General features: G+C 42.5%; 1 long non-coding RNA gene and 1 other non-coding gene across 3 annotated transcripts in view; one reads left to right on the plus strand and one right to left on the minus strand.

The window, feature by feature from the left end:
* The window catches only part of LOC135323318 (uncharacterized), a 265,329-nt gene that overhangs the window by 230,693 nt on the left and 17,072 nt on the right, over positions 1–17,564 (minus strand). The window lies entirely within an intron of this gene.
* LOC116158401 (U6 spliceosomal RNA) lies at positions 6,806–6,911 on the plus strand. The gene has a single exon (XR_004142704.1). It is a non-coding gene; the product is annotated as a U6 spliceosomal RNA (small nuclear RNA).

A 17,564-nucleotide genomic window follows, 5' to 3' on the forward strand; every position in this document is an offset into this window, starting at 1 on the left:
GCGGGGAAAACCCACATGGCCGGTGTGGAAGTGCTGTGGAGTGAGGTAGGGTGTGTGAGTCAGGGGGAGACACAGGAGGGTTCCTTCCACACAGATGGGGACAGTATGGGCCATAAACTGTGTTTACAATACCGCCATATGGAGCCATCCCTTCAGCTGGTAAATCAAAATGCCTGCCATCCTGGACCAGGATGTCTTACGAGACCTGAGTTTTTAATTATCAGATGCTTCTAATAATGCATCTGTCCCAGAAACTGCGGCCACTCGGTGATTCTCATTTCCCTTTCCATGATTCAACAAGACAGCTCTTTTACAACAGAGCAACTCTTGTCAAATAGCTGTTACTCGGCAAATCAAACTGCTGGTTTTCTTTCCCCAGCGTCACAAGTAATACTCTGGGGAGAGGAGGTCCCTGCCCGCAAGCTTTCCTTTCCCTTCGAGACCCATTTTAAATGCGTCTCTGCCACCAGGACTTTCTTGACCTCTTGTTATCCAAATTCTGCAACCAAGTGCGTTCTCAACTTCCTTTGGCATTTGGTGGGATTTTAGTTAAAATTTCTGTCGCGGGCACGTTCTTCCTTAAACTAGAAGCATCGCTGCACTTGCCAGTTGCCCCCATGTCAGAGTTTTCAGACTGAGGGTAGCTCTTCATGAATGGGGCATGAAATCATTAGTGTTTCACAATCATAATCCTAAAAATATGAAAAAGAATAGACTGGAAATAGAACAGGATAGAAATAAAATATAAATGTGAATACAATAGAAAACATGAAGTGAATTATGTAAAATAGAGGCAAATGTTTATTTTAATGAGACTTTCATTTCATATATACAGCCATGTAGTGGATCATGATATAAAATGTGTTTCTTGTGTTTTTTTTTTTTGACTTAAAGTGGCACTATTATTTAAGATAAATCAAGAGAATAACTTTTAAAAAATCAACTCTATCCTTTAAAAACTCAGTCGTTCCACAAATATTTTTTTTCTTTTTAATTCGAGTATAGTCAGTTATTGGTGTCAATTTCTGGTGTACAGCATCATGTCCCAGTCACGCATAGACATACATATGTTCGCTTTCCTATTCTTTAAAATGTATTTCTAACATTAGGATTTCTGCCCAAAAAAAAGTTTGAAAACACTCTCCTATTTGAATTTAGGCTCAAGGAGGGCAAGGAAAAGCCTTCCTCATCTTTCTGCCTTTGTAAGTAGGTCAAGAAATGTGATTTAAATTAAATCGACCCTCTGGACTTCAGAAATTTTGCTTTCAATTCAAAATATTTATGTATCAATATTCAGCTGCCAGAACCACCCATTTCAAGAAAGCTGCTGCCCCAGAAATGATGATTTGGGAGCAATTCCAGATCCCTGACTATTACTGGAAGCCCTCAGTTCCTCTAACACCACAGCTACTCTAAGTGTGAACCAAACATTTTTGTTACTACTCTGCAAAGAGATCATTGAAGGTAACTATTTACAGACTTTTGTAGCCATATGACACAGTAATTGTACACTCGTTAAATCTAATAATTAAAAAATGGGGACTGTCTTTTTCATCTTTTATTTTATTTTTCTGGTAATTCATTTTTATCGTGTTTACAAAAATACGGGTTTGCGATGGTTCGGAAATTAACAACAACAATAAAAACCCCTGTTTTTTCACAAAGGTAGCTTGAGAAGTCCTGTTCTAAGATATGAATGGAAGATGTGCATTTTCAAACTATCAAAAATACAGATTTCTTCCTAAAGTTCTCTGATCATTGTTGCTGACAGAAAGTGTCGCCTGTGGCCTTGCCTTTGTTGAGGTCACAATGTGTACTTGCTATCATTTTAGGAGGTACATTCATGTATTTTGTTTGTAACATGCATCTCTCTCTCTTTTTTTAAAATGGAGGTACTGGGGATTGCACCCAGGACCTCGTGCATACTAAACATGTGCTCTAACACTGAGCTATACCCCACTGCTAGAATATTCATGTCTCTCTTTACTAGTGGCCTCCAAGACTTTGTGATCATGCCTTCTGTACTAATAAAAGCTTTTGATAATATGTTCTCATATCTGTATATTAATTGACATAAATAATGTATATATTTCCTGTACTAAAATATTAGGTACATTATAAGGCACATATAGAAATTAGAAAGGTTGAGATAAAAAAATGCACATTCATGGAAGTTCTAGTTAAACACATTCTTCCTGTCTTCTTAGGAGGCATGGTCTCCCACTTTGGAGACCCTTGCTCTAGATCTGGGGCTGAGAACTTTTTCTGGAAAAGTCCAGGTAGTAAATACTTCCAATGTTCAGTCTCTGTTGCTGCTACTGGACTCTGCCTGTGTGGAGTGAAAGCAGACAGAGGCAACGTTTTCAAAATGGGTGTGGCTGTGTTTTGAAAAAACTTTTTGAAAACAGGTGGTGAGCCAGTTTCAGCCCTAGGGCCATGGTTTCTGATCTCTGCTCTGGACTCTGGGGAAAACTGTGACTCCAGATTCACTTTCCCAGGAGGTGCTAGTTGCTCCATAAGGAGCAGCCAGAGACTAGAGTCCCACTTGCTGCTGTTTTTTCAAACTGCAAACCGACCCATTTTACAGATAAGGAAACTAAGGCCCAGAGAGGTGATACCACCTAGGAGGCCAGCAAGGGAACTTTGCTGTGTGGGACTACAAGTTACATCTACTAACCATATGGCCTTGTCCAGATCACAGAACTACTACATTTAATAACAGCTGTATTAAATCACTTTATTGATAAAGAACATTCTCAGCAAATCATGATGTCTTAATGTTGGGATTTCACATCATTTCATTAGAAAATACTGAGTTTATGGCTCAGAAAGGTTAACCAAATTGAAAGAATTTAAAAAGAGAGTTAAAATAGAAAACAAACTTGTAGTCACAGTGAAAAAAAAAAAGTGACAATGAATATATGTATGTTCATGTATAACTGAAGAATTGTGCTCTACACTGGAATTTGACACAGCATTGTAAAATGACTGTAACTCAATAAAAAATATTAAAAAAGAAAAGAAAAGAAAACAAACTTGTAGTTATCAGAGGGGAAAGGGAGTGGGGAGGGATAAATTGGGAGTTTGAGATTTGAAGATACACACTACTATATATAAAATGGATAAACAACAAGGTCCTACTGTATAACACAGGGAATTATATTCAGTAGCTTGTAATAACCTGTCATGAAAAAGAATATGAAAAGGAATATATACATACATATGTATAAATGACTCACTATGCTGTAATCAGAAATTAACACAACATTGTAAATCAACTCTACTTCAGTTTAAAAAAAAGTCATAAAAAAAAAAAGAGAGGTGAAAAGAAAACCAGCCATTTGCTTTCAGGAAAGGCAGGAAAGGTCTTGCCTCATATTACTAAGGGAAGAAGTTCTCGAGGGTGTCCTTTTGGTAACTGTACCTGGTATTAATGATCCGTCGAGGTGTTGTTTAAATGTGCACAGTCAATACCTTCTGCAGACAACACCCTGGCCAGTAGCATGCAGGGGACTTTCACACAGGCCGCACAAGACACAAAGTCATAGCTGATTCATGGCCAAGGACACAACTAACGTGAGCAGTGAATAAAGTCTTGCCCCGAGGGTCAGCAGATCAAGAAAGATGTTGCTCCACTGCAATTACTTAAGGTCACAAACTAGTGCCTCTTTATCTGTCCTGCTCCTGGACGGAGGCCCAGACCTAGCACAGCATGAACAGTGTCTGTGGGATGAATGAATGAATGAATGCATGAGTGAGCGACGGGGCTGTCAGAGGATGGCGTCCTTTACGGAGACTTCCTAAAGGTGTTCTCATTGCTTCCACTTTTTCATGTCTCCTTCTGTTTCTTTAAGACGACTGAAGATCACGATGAGAAATAATCTCACAAGAGGAATCTGAATAATGATCTGTTTCATGGAAAAGGAATTATGGGCTAGAGATACAAAATTACTGGGCCAAGACTGTACATCTTTTGGTAAAGGCTTTACAAATAAATAAAATTTATGGATGTTTTTCACATCTTTGTAATATCTTTTCAAAACCCAAACCCATGATTCTAACAATGTGTCCAGACTACTGAGGATTTTCAAATGTACTTTAAAACCAAAACTATGGGGCTTTCTTTGTAATTCTACACATCAAATTCCAAGGCAATGGGGAAATAAAATTCATGAGTGATTCGTCCACAAAGAGCTCATAGACTTTCCTGCTAGGGTTCCCCATTCTCACTCTTTTGTGACCTAAAAAACTCCCCAGTGAGAACTGATTTTGAGTGAATAGGAAGCAGAAAGTTTCTCTCTCCCCATCCCCAATTCTTCTATGTAGGGACAGTTTTTAGAAACTCCTTTTAACAAAGGGTCACACTCTTCATTCCATAAAAATACTTAAGATGCAAACATCTCTGGAAGAGCCAAAACAAAACTGTTGACTTAGATTCACACGAAGGGGTAAATGGCTTATCAGATCTTTTCCAGGGAGTAGGTTCTCATAATTACAGACTCCGGGGAGAGAAAAAAAAGCACTGGGGAAAAATAAAAGGAATGTTGCCTAATTTACATCTTTGCTTGAGGCTACCCTGCCTCTGAATTTAGTGGCATCTCTACAAGGGGATTTGTTCTGAGCACAGACAACTCCAGTGCCAAGTCTGTTCCTTCAGGACCACAGCCTTATCTCCTCTACCTGCCTGCTTTTGTCCTCCCAAAAGTCACTCTGCCAAATGCAATTCCAGTTTCGTCCCTGTCTGTCTCAATGAAGCTAATCTCATGGAATAAATTATGGAACGAGAATCTTTTAACTAAGTGTAACCCAGTTGACAGTAAAGGACTCAGGTTTTCCCTCCCTAACAACAATATTACTGTCGGTTCCCATGGAAGCAGGCTCTGTGTTGGCTCTGCAGCAGGAAGTTTATTGCCGAGGGTTCTCAGAATCAACACCCCTGGGGCACCGAGGGGAGCAGGCTTATGCTGGAGAGAAGTTGGGCGGCAATGCATTTGACCCAAAGGTCCCAGCCAATCCGACAGGGAGGTCTACAGCCTTGGTGGTCCTTCAGAGCAGTCCTGCATTAAGGCAGGAAAGCTGCCCCACTTAGAACCCAGCATTGACCAGCCATTGAATGAAGTCTGTGCCTAAATAGAGGGGAATGATCTTGGAGAGATCTTGGGCAAGGCATCTCCTTCAACCGAGGGCAAGTCCCAAAGAGGTCTATCCGACAAAGGCCATCAGCCATCAGCACTCCCAGCAGCTGGGGAAATATGTTCTTCAGTCCTGGGGGAGGAACTTAACCAGGAACCATGACATTCTCTACAGTAAATCACTGCTCCTTCCAAGTCCTTCCACGCTTTGAACAAGGGCTCAGAGACATAGAAAACTGACAGTTATTTTGTTAGAAACTTTACCAAGATCTGTTCTTCTTTTCAGAAAATCATGGCGCCTGCAATAATGTCACCCCCCCATGGTTTGGTTTTTGAGTTGCCAATTCAACACACCAGGGTCAGTCTGCATCTGCAACTGTCACACTTACAATGCAATGGGAGCATCTGCTCGCTTTCCTGTAAGTGTCGTCAGACTCACGAATTAAAATGCCCTAAATGCATATTATAATAAATCACTTTTCTGTTATTTCTCCTTGATACTTCAGTTTAAAAATATGTGCATAAGTAATAATATTCATATAAATTTCATTTCAGGATTGTGAAGGAAGCATTATAAAATATTTGACACAAACAGAGAGAATTCGATCTGAAAAAGTAATTTAGGATTGGAACTTGCCCTGGAGTAACTCCTCTGGCTGTATGTTAATGGTAAAATCATCTAGGAAGCTATAAAATATCCTGACGTCCAGGCCACACCTCAGACCAATTAAACCAGAACCTCTGGGGCTAAAATCCCAGCATCATTATTTTGGAAAGTCCCCAAGGAATTGCAGTGCACAGATCAGGTTGAAAAGTCTGGGTCCGAGCACAGGGTTCTCAAACTTGTGTGTGTTTTACAATCAGCTGGAAAGCTCCTTCCACCAAGTTTTACTGAGCCCCATCCCCAGAGTTTCTGATTCAATAGCTCTGGGATTGGGGAGGGTAACTTTCGTTTCTAACCAGTTTCTGGGTGATGCTGACGCTGCTGTTCCAGGGACCACACTTTGAGAAACAGGGTTCTTGGGGTTTTGTCTACCACTCCCCCCATCACAGTTAGCAAATTGCACTCTTACTTCCTGGTTTCCCTACCCTCCAAGACAATGTTTCCCTTAAATCAGCTTTTGCAAAGACCCTTCCCCCTCTACACAGCTATTTCTGAGTGCCACATTTTCCCATCCCCCTGAGCGGCAACCACCAGCCATCAGGTAAGATGACCTCTAACTTCTCCTGAGATTTGTTCATCTGCTTTTGTCTTGACTTTCTCTGTCATTACAGATTACAGGACTGGAGCGACTCCTTTGAAATAGCACACTAATTGCTTCTGTTGCATACTTCATGCCCTGCGTTCATGCTGTTGGAAAGCAAATCGCTCACCTATGTCTTTTCACACTTGTTGTTTTTCATCCTGAGATGGGCCAGAGGCAACTGTCCTACACAGCATCTTGCTGCCAGGATCTAGAAGTGCGTGATGCTGTTGTGACTCAAATCAGGCAACGTCAGTAAGTAACACAAAGATGGGCAGCAGTAATTTGGCGACAGCCCTCTCTTAGTTCCCCCATAAAATCATGGTATTTCGCAGGAGGGTTTAAATAAGATTTGTTCAACCCCTGCCTCTCCGCAGTGCTTTCAGTGGGATGGAGACCTTTCCAAAACTCGTGTTAAGACATACTCTCATGCTTGCTTCTTAGCACCCATACTAAAATCAGAACAAGACAGAGAAGATTAATGTGGCTCCTGCACAAGGATGACATGCAAATTTGTGAAGCGTTCCATGTTTAAAAAAAAAAAAAAAGACTCATACCCTCAACTCCAAACACGAAGTCTGAAAAGGTGTTTGAAGATTCAGTTAAAAATCAACTTTCCCTTTGAAGAGAGCCTGGAGAAAAAGGAAACCCCACAAGTCCTCGTTTTCCGTAGCCAAAGAAAAACAGTCACACAATTTTTCAGTTTGGCCAAGATTAATAACTCATAATCTGAAGATATTGGCTTCTGTTGAAGTGAGTATCAAGATTTATTGACCCGCAGAGTAAATATTAACGGAGGTGAAACTGAGGTTAATAAGAAACCTCAAGGGATAATACATCTTTATATTTGCTGAAATAAAAAGTCAGCCCATCTATGGCTCCTACAGACATTCAAAACCCTCCTTAACCAAAAAGCTATGGAAAGCTCTTTGCTGTGACAGATTGCTTAAATATATGGTGGGATTTCCATCTGCATGATCATTCTCCGGGTAGGGAGGCAGCCAGCAAAGCAAAGCATTAATCACTTCCTCTGAGGATCCTCAGTAGCCAATCAAAGAGCAGCGACTTATTTACATACAAGATCTGATTGGCTCAACCAGCATCTCAGTCTGTGGGTCCTCCTACTGTAGGCAGGGTATTGATCTGACCCGTGCAGATCTTCAGCCGCCTAAGAACTCCATGTTTTCCCCCACATACAACATAAAAATATTCAAAACTTCCAGCGCCCCACAAGTCCAAATAAATATGCTCATTGTCAACAGCATTTTATAAACGAAATGTTTGTTAAGGAGACTTTTTTTTTTTTAATAGGAAATATAAATTTACGTGAATGAAGGAAGAGAATTCTGCGCTCTGGGGCCTGCAGGCCCTTGTTGGAATTCTGGCTCTCTCACTTAGTTGCTCTGTGACATTGAGCAAGTCACTCAACTGCTCTGTGCCTCAGTTCTTCATCTGCAGGATGAAGATAACAATAGCTGTTACTTCATAAGGTCGCTGACTAAATGAACTAGGACACATAAAGTGATTTCAAGTGTGCCCAGAGCGTAGTAAGGGGTATATAAATATTTGCTTACTAAAAAAGTTCTGGGCGAAAAGGAATGTTAAGATGATTTGGCCGCAAAATCTCAAACCTCTATGGGCATCTGATTTATAATTTTCTCATGCTTGGCCTGAGCCATTGACTATTAAGTGTTGCTATTACTGATACTTATTTAAATTCAAATTGAGTTGCCAACATCTAAAGTTCAGGCAAATTTTGTGTAAAATAATCAGGGAATGAAAAACTTCGGAAGACACATCCTTCCTGGACTCATGTTCTCAGAGGCCAACAGTCAAATGGTGCTAAGGGGCGGCTGCCTGCAGCAGAGAAGGAAGGAAGGTGTCCCTTCCCAGGGCACATGCTGTCCATTACTCCCCATCCTGAGGCTGAGGGTCAACTAACAGGGACGATCCCAGTGACACTATTGCTTTTACTGTTGTGTATCAAACAAGAAACAAAAATGTCTCATCACATCCACGTCTTTTTCAAAAACAGTAAAAAGAAACAAAGAGCTACATGTTTCAAAAAAAAAAAAATTGTAAGCCAGAGACACTTTTCTAGAACATAAAGATTTCTGGGTTTAATATGCCAACAAAGTGTGTCTGCAGGAAAAGAATACAACTTTATCTGCCATTAGGAAAACAAACCACGAGAAGAACCATGACTGATGTGTGGAAAGGACGCCAATGAAAAGATGAATGATCCGTGAGAGACTGAAATTCCAACACAGTCGTTTTTGTGCGTGGGAAGAGAACGGGGGGGTGGTGTGTGTGTGATGCTGTGACACCCAGTAATGGACATGTTTACGTTTATGTCACCTGTCCTGCCTGGGTGGGTGTTTGTATCTCTGACCCCTGACCTGAGCCAACCTCATCACTGGATAAATGAAGGAACTGAAGCCAGAGAAGTGAGGGAATTTGAGGTGGATGTGAAGCCACAACCTGGGTCTCTTGGATCCACTCTGTAACTTTCTACCATTCAGGGACGAACACCGATGGCTTCCAGGGTGACCCCATGATGACACTCAGAGTGAATACACCCTCATGTGAGCTGGCTCGCAGCTTCTCACCATCTTATTAGACCAGAAGACACATATTCTCCAGGTGTCAGTGCTCCAGTTAGAAAACACTAAACTGTCTTGGAATTATAATTGCCCAAAGCGTTTGTAAGATGGAATAAAATGGTGGCTCTACTGGTGTTTGGGTCAAAAGAAGGTAGAAATGAGGTTAACACTCACCAGAGGCCTGAACTGGCAAAATATAAATGTTGAGTGAAAACATAAAACAGACGCCTGAACAGTAAGTACACATTTGGTGACACATCTCATTAGTTGCCAGAAATGTCTCAATTTTCCTATCGTGAAACATTAGCGTCTTCATTTCTTTTGAGGAAAATGCAGCATCACTTGACATCTCTTACTTAACCTTAGTCAAGTCCCTGATTCACTCTAATTACATTATCTCATTTTTCTCCCAATCCTATGAGCCCACTGATGAGATACCATTAGAAAAATGGCAAGATACACGACTGAAATATATTAAAAAAAAAGACTGTGATTAAAAAAAAAGCAAGAACAAAAAACTTACCCTCTCTCATACAGACATACAAGTTCTTAAAGCCCAAGGTGACAATATTAATTAACATCTACAATTACTTACAAGATTAATTAATATTTACATTTATCATTTACTACAATTGTTTTACAATAGGCGTTTGGTTTCCAATGCCTTTGCTACTCCTTTTTTGGTCAACGGCTTTCCCGAAATTGGAAATAAGGATTCTTATTCTACTGTTTATTTTATTTTGGATGGTGTTTTGTTTTTTGGGGGGAGGGGGAGATACTCATTGATCTTTTTTTCCATCAGTATTGTTCCTTCTTTTCCTCACTGCCCTTGTTCTAGGGGAAGGGGTCTTTTAGAATTGCCTCAAGGAAGGGATCTAATGTCTTTAGGGTGGAAATTCCCTTAAAGGGTTAAAATGGTTTTCAGATTTTGGCTTACAAAATCCAAAACCAATCAAAAATGTTGGTCATATATCAGAGAAAGAGTCTAAGGGCAAATACCAAAGCGGGAGAGTTAATCATCTTGGGAGAGTTAAGAAGAGGAAATGAGGGCTGTAAGGTCCCAAGAAAATGAGATTCTGCACCCTGTTTCCTGGGCAAAGCTCATGGCATGTGCTCTGCACTGCTGTGAGTGCGTGTGTGCACCCCTTTAATCTGCACCCTGATCCTGGGAGGGAGGTGCAGCAGTGGTCCTCCTCATTTGACAGGTGAGCAGAGACCCAGAGGGTGCATGAACTTGCCCAAAGCCACGCAGAGACAGAGCAGCAGAGACGGGTTTCAGAACCAGGCAGTGTGGTGTCCAGAGTGAGGCCTTTAGCTCTCTGCCTCCAATCCTCCCCGCGTGGGACACAGAGGGACCAGCAGAGCCTGGAAGAAAGGTTCCCAGGGCGGACAGACTTTTCCTAGTCACTCCAAGGGTTTCACGGTAACTTTATGACGAGGACAGTCGAGGTGTGTATCAGGACCCCGTTACACTGGTGACTCACAAGACCTCCAATCTGCAGTTGAATTTGATCTTGGAAGAAGGCAGGTGGCAAGTCGTATCATTATAATTCAAGCTTCTATTTCCTACAGGTAAATGTGATGAGGTTTCATTTCCGGAAAACCATTAGACTCCATAAAAATACCAAGATAATCACAAGAGTACAGGAAAGGAACACAAATGTAAGCTTTTGTAAACATTTCTTGTGTTAAAAAACATTTAACATATGTTTGGTTTCTGCAGGTACTAGTGTCTTGTTGAAGCGGGTTAAAATATAAATCAATGAAGTTTGGATGGAAGATAAATGATTTTTCCTAGCAGATTTCCCTGCAGTGAGCACAAGCATATGTCATTGCTCTGGGCATCTTAGCCTTGAATTCAAAATTAGAGTGATTTGTCTCAAAAATTTATTCTAATTCAATGTGAATGAATGGAAAATTTTGGCACAGGAAAAGCTGGGGAAAGGAGTTCCCATGATGTCATTTTTTTCAGCGATCTCTTGCCTTCCTATTTCAATAGGTTTGTTGACAATGACCTCTTCCTAATGTGTCAATATTGCTAATCATGACAGTCATGACTGGTTTTAGTAATTTGGTGCTCTGATAGATGCTACTAAAAATCCAGGCATTTTTACTAATGTAACACCATTCATTTAAAATTTTAATAAATAGGACAATTATTTGAATATTGATTGCATTCTTAGAGAGTTCTCTGCTGCATTCAAATTTTGTGTTGAACAAAGCTTTCTTATTTAAAAGCATTTTTCGAAACTCCAGAATGCTCAAGAAGAGGAAGAAAATGACGGTTGATAAAGTCATTCATCTGCAAGAATAATTCTTAACCTAGTTAAAAGGCTTTCCAAACAAGTGGTGTATAAATCTGACAGTTCTGAAACTGGAACAGGTAACCCTGCTTGGAGTATCAGGAGTACAAGATAAAATCAAAGAAGACATAGATAAACCTGAAATGCTTTCTTTGAGCCAAAAACCACAGCTCTATAGCTCTCTCTCTATGTATACATGTGCATGTACATATTTATTTAAATACACAGACACAGACATATATGTTTATATGACTTTAGTTCTTGAAAGTTGTTCAAAGAGTTTCCCTCAAACAGGAGATACAATTATAAAGTTATTTACTTGATGATAAAGAGTCTTCTTTTTCATATTTCCTGATAAGAACACATAAGAGTCTTTTTAGGAGCTAAAAAAACTTGTGCAAAGATGTGCTCACAATTCCCCAACTATGGTATTAACACATAGTGTCTTTATTTCATTTGCAGATTTAGCTTTTCCATTTTTTTTTTTTACAAAGAGTAAATTACATGTTAAGATTTTTTCATGGTTATCACTTATTCTTTCTCATGTAATGTGTTTTGGAATAATACTGTTTATTCATTTTAATCTGTTAATGTGTATTGAGAATTTATTTTTTAATACATTTATAATTTTCTACACATTTTATAACGCATTTATGTTTTTGCATTGGGAACATATTTCTGTTCAGCTGCTGATTTTAAAATTTATTTTATGAATCCTGAGCAGGCTTTAAAAAGGTGATAATAATGCCAGTATTACTCAAATTGATTACCAAAATGGTGTAACTGTCAATCAGCAACAATCAAAAACTTTATAAATATAAGTTTAGGATTTTTTGAAATTTGGATTTTTAAAAAATTTTAGACAAGAAAAGTGATCAATGAGATGCTATCTTACAAATAAATCTACTATAGACTGCCTGCATGTCATTGAGAACTGAATTCAACTTACACTAGCTCTTTAGAACATTAAACATTATTTCAATGTGCACAAGAATCACCAGAGATTCTTGTTGGACTTCAAGTCTTACTCAGGACGTCTGAGCTGAGGTCTAGGATTTTGCAATTTTTAACAAACTCCCCGGTGATATTGATGCTACTGGCCCAAGGACCACACTTTGAGTAGCAAGGCTTTTCTCACATACTTTACATCTCACCACGTAGATTCAGTCATTTCCAAACAGATGTTAGAGATCAGGTAGGACTGTTTTAACACCTCTGATTGGGATGAATGGAAGGGGCCTGCTGGGAGCTGTGAGGTGAGAGATGTGGGCTGATCTCAGCCATAAAAGTCAGCAGAGGGTTGGATTTATATGGAGGAAAACTGAGAGTTACAGAGTCTTATCGAGAGAAGCCTAGGAAGCGTTGGGTGATGGTGTGCAGTGCAATGAATTGATGTAGGAGAAACTGGCCGAGAGTTTCCAGTAGCTTCCTTCTTTCAGTAAGTGACCTGGAAAGAACGTCGAGTTTTCTCCTGGGATCTCTCGCTGCTCATTTACTCCTGGGAAGCACGGAGCCCCTGGCCCCAAAATCCCTCCCGAGCTTTGGGTAGTGCGGCCAGCACAGAAACAGAACAGGATGCCTGCATTCACCGGGGGATTTGCTAGCGCATCCTCCAGGGAGGTCCCTCTGGCTGCCCGGCTAGGTTAGGTGACCCTCCTGTGTGGCCTTCCTCACCGGGCACCGATCTCACTGCATCAGCAGCTTCCGTCCACTCACCTCCATCTCCCAGGGGGTCCACAACTGTCCCCTGCATATCCGGTACATGGAAGAGTGTCCAGCCTTTAGTGGACCCTGATCGCTAAACATTTATTCAGTAAATGAGTGAGACTTTGAGCAAGTCACCCTCTCTGAATGCTTTTTTCCCCAATGTTAAATTGGGGGGTGATCTGGAAGAGGGGGAACCTGCAGCTGCCCACCTGGTTTCCTTTGTGCTTTGACCTCTGTGTTGAAAGAGTGCATTTTAATGGCTGCCCTCTCCCCCAAGGGTCTTATCCCACCGTGGCTCACGCTGGTCTCTGATTCAACACGGCTCTCGTTCCTGAATTTGGGAGCAGACTTCACCCAAGCCATGACAGCAGAGTAACTTCTACCTTTCCTATCTGTCTTCATGAAGCCCTCAGCTCAGGGGGTGCTCAGACGGCCGCAGGGAATGGGGTGTGTGGTAAGGAAGCACAAGGAGGCAGGGAAGCCGGGAACTTTCCTTGGCAGCGGTGTGAGCCCTCTGGCCCCTGAGCTCCCCCAGCTGGAACAGCCTGCAGGCACCCTGGTGATGCTCACAACCTCCCAGGACACACCAGTAACCCTGGGGTCCCAACCCGCTTCCTGTGCTAAGCAGGGGCTCATGGCTCCCTGCGGTTTTCACTGTGTTCAGTCAGCGGTTCGTGTCCGAGAGGGGCTGAACCACCAGGTGGTCAGGGACACCATCATTAAGTTAAATCCTCAACGCTGGAGTGAGACCTGGGACACAGGGCACACCTGGGGGCCTTGCAGATTGTCAATGGGTCTCCAACTTGCTGTCCTTCCTCATGTCCAACTTCTTGTCCCGACCAGCAGGAGTCAGAGTGGTGCTTTCATAGGTGGGGAAGAGCTACTGTTCCATACCAAATGATGTGCAGATGGTCTCTGGGGGGCCTAAGTGCTCCAAAAGCGTTCTTTAAATGAACTGAGAACATTATACCTTCATCTGGGTAAAGCTGTGTCAGTATGTTATGGACGCTTTACTTGCTGAGGGCGGCCGAGGCATTTAGATGCCTGTGCTTGCATTTTCGTTCATGATCACAGTGGCGCCAAGATGTATGTCTTTGATTACTGCGGGCTAATGACAAGAGTGGAGACCAACTGCGTGGATTTAAATGCTAAATAATTCCCTCTGGCCAAGTAAAGGTTGGAACTTCATGATCTCCACAACATAGGGCTCTGCAGACGTTCTGTAACAGAGGGAGGCTGGTCCTTTGCCCCGTGTCCCGTGACACAGGCCTCATGAAACACAGGACCATGTGACTGCACAGCCACAAGTTTATCTGGAAACAGCGATTTAGTTTCAGCAAGACAGCCTCATCCATCCCACTGGATTTATAGTGTCAATTTGATTTTTAATGGTCTTAAACTTTAAAAAATTAATTTGTAATTTCTTTTGATTTCATGCATTTTTAAGAAATGTAAGCCTGAGAAGTTTATTGAAATGATTCGATTTATGTATATTTCAGTAAAGTTATAATAAAAACAACTAAAACCAATGTTGGAAGCTAAGAAAACTTGCTCTTTTTTTTTTTTTTTTTTTTTTGAGGGGAAATAATTAGGTTCACTTATTTATTTTTAGAGGACGTACTGGGGATTGAACCCAGGACCTCCTGCATGCTAAGCATGCGCTCTACCACTGAGCTATACTGTCCCCCCCCCAAAACTTGCCCCTGTTAAGAGAGCATGACTCTATAGTCAAGTTTGAGAATGAACATCCTCTTTAGAGGTGTTAACACCTCTGTTCCAAATAAATTCTCAATCCAAGCAGCGTGAAGAGGCACAAAGCTGACTTCGAATGAGACATCGTCCGTGGGGGCCTCTGAGTATTAGGCTGGTGCACCTGTCCCCCAGCTGCTGGGGAAGACAGCTGTCAATGGCTCCCAGCCGCCCCCTTCTCTGGAGAAGTGCCCTCAGACAGAAGGGAGCCCCCAGGAGAGAGCATACCTTCCCCTCCCAACTGGGGACACCCCAAAGTCATGAGCTGGCTGAACTGGGGGGTACGAAAGGCCAGTCCTCTTGCCTCAAAATGGGCTCTACTCGGAGGCGCACGTCACAGTCCAGAGCTGCCCATGGGGCCAGGCAGCAGGCAGACGCCAGATGAGACCCGGGCAAAGTCTCCACACCTTTTCCTTCTTCAGCCCGCTTCCCTCGCTCCCTCTCCCAAGAGCACATCTCTAACATGCAGCCAAACTCCCGTCCCAGTCTGTTTCCAGGGGGCCACACCCATGATACTCTCCCATCCATGGAAAACTGCCTTGGCGTTAAGGCAGGGCTGCTGTTCCGACACACATGGGGTCTCTGTGGCCCTTCCTTCTCTCCCCCTTACCATGAACGGGAGACGCGATCTCAGTCCCCAGAACCCAGTGGAAAATAACCCCAAGTGAGATTTGATAACCAAGGAGCTCTGGCAGATTGAATTTGAGCATTTCTGACTTCTAGTCTGTGTGAGAATCTCAAAACCACAAAATGGCTTCGATTAAATACGTCTAAATCTCCAAAACCAAAGGATTTCTTTTTGGGATCCAGAAACTTTCTTTCTGATCTGAGAAATCAGCACCCCCCCCCCCCCCTCCCAGGCACTCATCACTACAGCAAACCGAGCAGCCTCTGGACCCTGGAACAGACGCACCTGCAGGCAGCTCTCCAACTTCACTGCTAGGGACCACCTCTCTGTATTCGGCAGAAGCAACTTAGTCTCCTTATACGGAAAGTGGAGTCAGGACGGTCAGCCCGTGGCGCTGAATGACATATCGTTTCTTGGAGGCTTAGGGAATCAGATGCCTCCCCACTTCTAGCCATTCTAGAGCCCTCCCTGCTCACCTCCTGGCCTAGGAGATACCAGAAGAGACCCATGCAAGTTAACACTGAGTTAATGATGACAGCAACTGAGACCAGCTACAGAGCAATTATGTACATCAATTACGGTACAAAGAACGTTATAATTGCTATCTTGTTTAACTCTCACAAATTCCCTGTGAGGTGACTTTCTCTCCACTCCACAAATGAGTAAACTGAGACCTCAGAGGGGTTGAGTTGGGTGTCTAAGATCACATGCCTAGCAATGACTGCGAGGATTTCCAGGGCAGATCATGTCAAAGTGTTCACTTGCGTGCACGCTTTTAGCAGAGATTCTACACTGCCCGGCATTACCCAGAGTCAAAAGTCTGTGAATCAAACTCTCATTTCTGATGAGAGTTCCTCGTTACCTTGGCAAATGACTTAAAATTCCCCCTTTTGCTTCTCCAGGAGTGGATAAAATAGAGGATGAGTCCATTTATAACTTGCTTAAAAAAAAACAAACCCACAATAATAATAAAACAATAACGGTTGAATTTCAGTTACAGGTATCTGGGGGCTCAGTCTACTGTTCTGTCTACTTTTGTGTCTGTTTGAAAATGTCCATAATTTCATAAAACACAATTGCAAAGAAAGATTTAGACTGTCTTCCCATCCGATACATTTACATTGCACTTTACAACAGAGAAGGCACTAATGTGTTTGCCACATGAATCTCCTTACCTTACAGCTCCATCTTAATGTAAGCTGATGTTAAAAACAAACAAACAAACAAACAAAAAACAACCCCAGTCCATGTATCAGCAGAATTGAATTGGTATGAGGGACAGAAACCTTACTAGATTGGCTTGAACCAGTTAGCGTTCATTTCTCCCTGTGATGGGAGGTCTGGAGGTAAGCCGGCCAGGCCTGTGCGTCACGTCCATGAAATCACCAGTACCCTGTGTCCTCCCATCTTTCTCGTCACCCTCTTGGCACTTGGTTTTCATCCTGATGTTCGTGCAATGGCTCATGCCTCTCCAGGCAACACGTACAGAGTCCAAGCAGGAGAAACGGGACAGAAGCTGTAGTCTGCCCCTAGTGCTGATTTGCTTAGGGAGGCAAGTCCTCTTCAGGGATTTCTGCCTCCATCTCGTGGACCAGAAGTGTGAAACCTGGCCAAGCAAGTGCCCGGGAGGCTGGGAGCTGGAGCATCTCGCTGTTCACTATTATAGCGGCATTCCGAACTACAACTGTATGCCTCGTGTTGGAATAAATCATGTCCTAGCTCGTCTGGGATGGTTTACATGGCAGTCCTAGCATGGTCACTAAGAGGGTCCCCTTCCAGCCTCAAGTGTCCTGCTTGTTGGTGATAAATTATACAGTTAAGCTTTCTTTAACAGAGAATGGCAGAAGAAGTGCTGAGCAAACCAACCTTGAGTACCTGTCCTCCTCCGGCAACTGAAATAACTGAAAAATCAATGCAAATCGTAACTTAGAGTCTTTCAGGAAAACACTGAAGGAGGGGGTATTTACAACGCAAAGCTAAACTCCTTTCAGAGGTTGTTTCTCATTTCTCTTGCTGGCAGTGTCCTACACGTGCAAGGCTGATGTTCTGAAGTGTTTGTCCTCTTCCTTCTAAGTCCAGAAAAGTCTCCAACTCAGTCTAAGGTCCCCCTGGTCTTTACTGTGTCTCCCCCCTTGCCTCTCCTCCATGGTCTCCTCTGCTCCCTGCCTCAGCTCCGGGTACCTCTCCCTTCCCCCTCC

The sequence above is a fragment of the Camelus dromedarius genome, chromosome 17 (assembly GCF_036321535.1).
Source record: "Camelus dromedarius isolate mCamDro1 chromosome 17, mCamDro1.pat, whole genome shotgun sequence".
NCBI classification, from domain to species: domain Eukaryota; kingdom Metazoa; phylum Chordata; class Mammalia; order Artiodactyla; family Camelidae; genus Camelus; species Camelus dromedarius.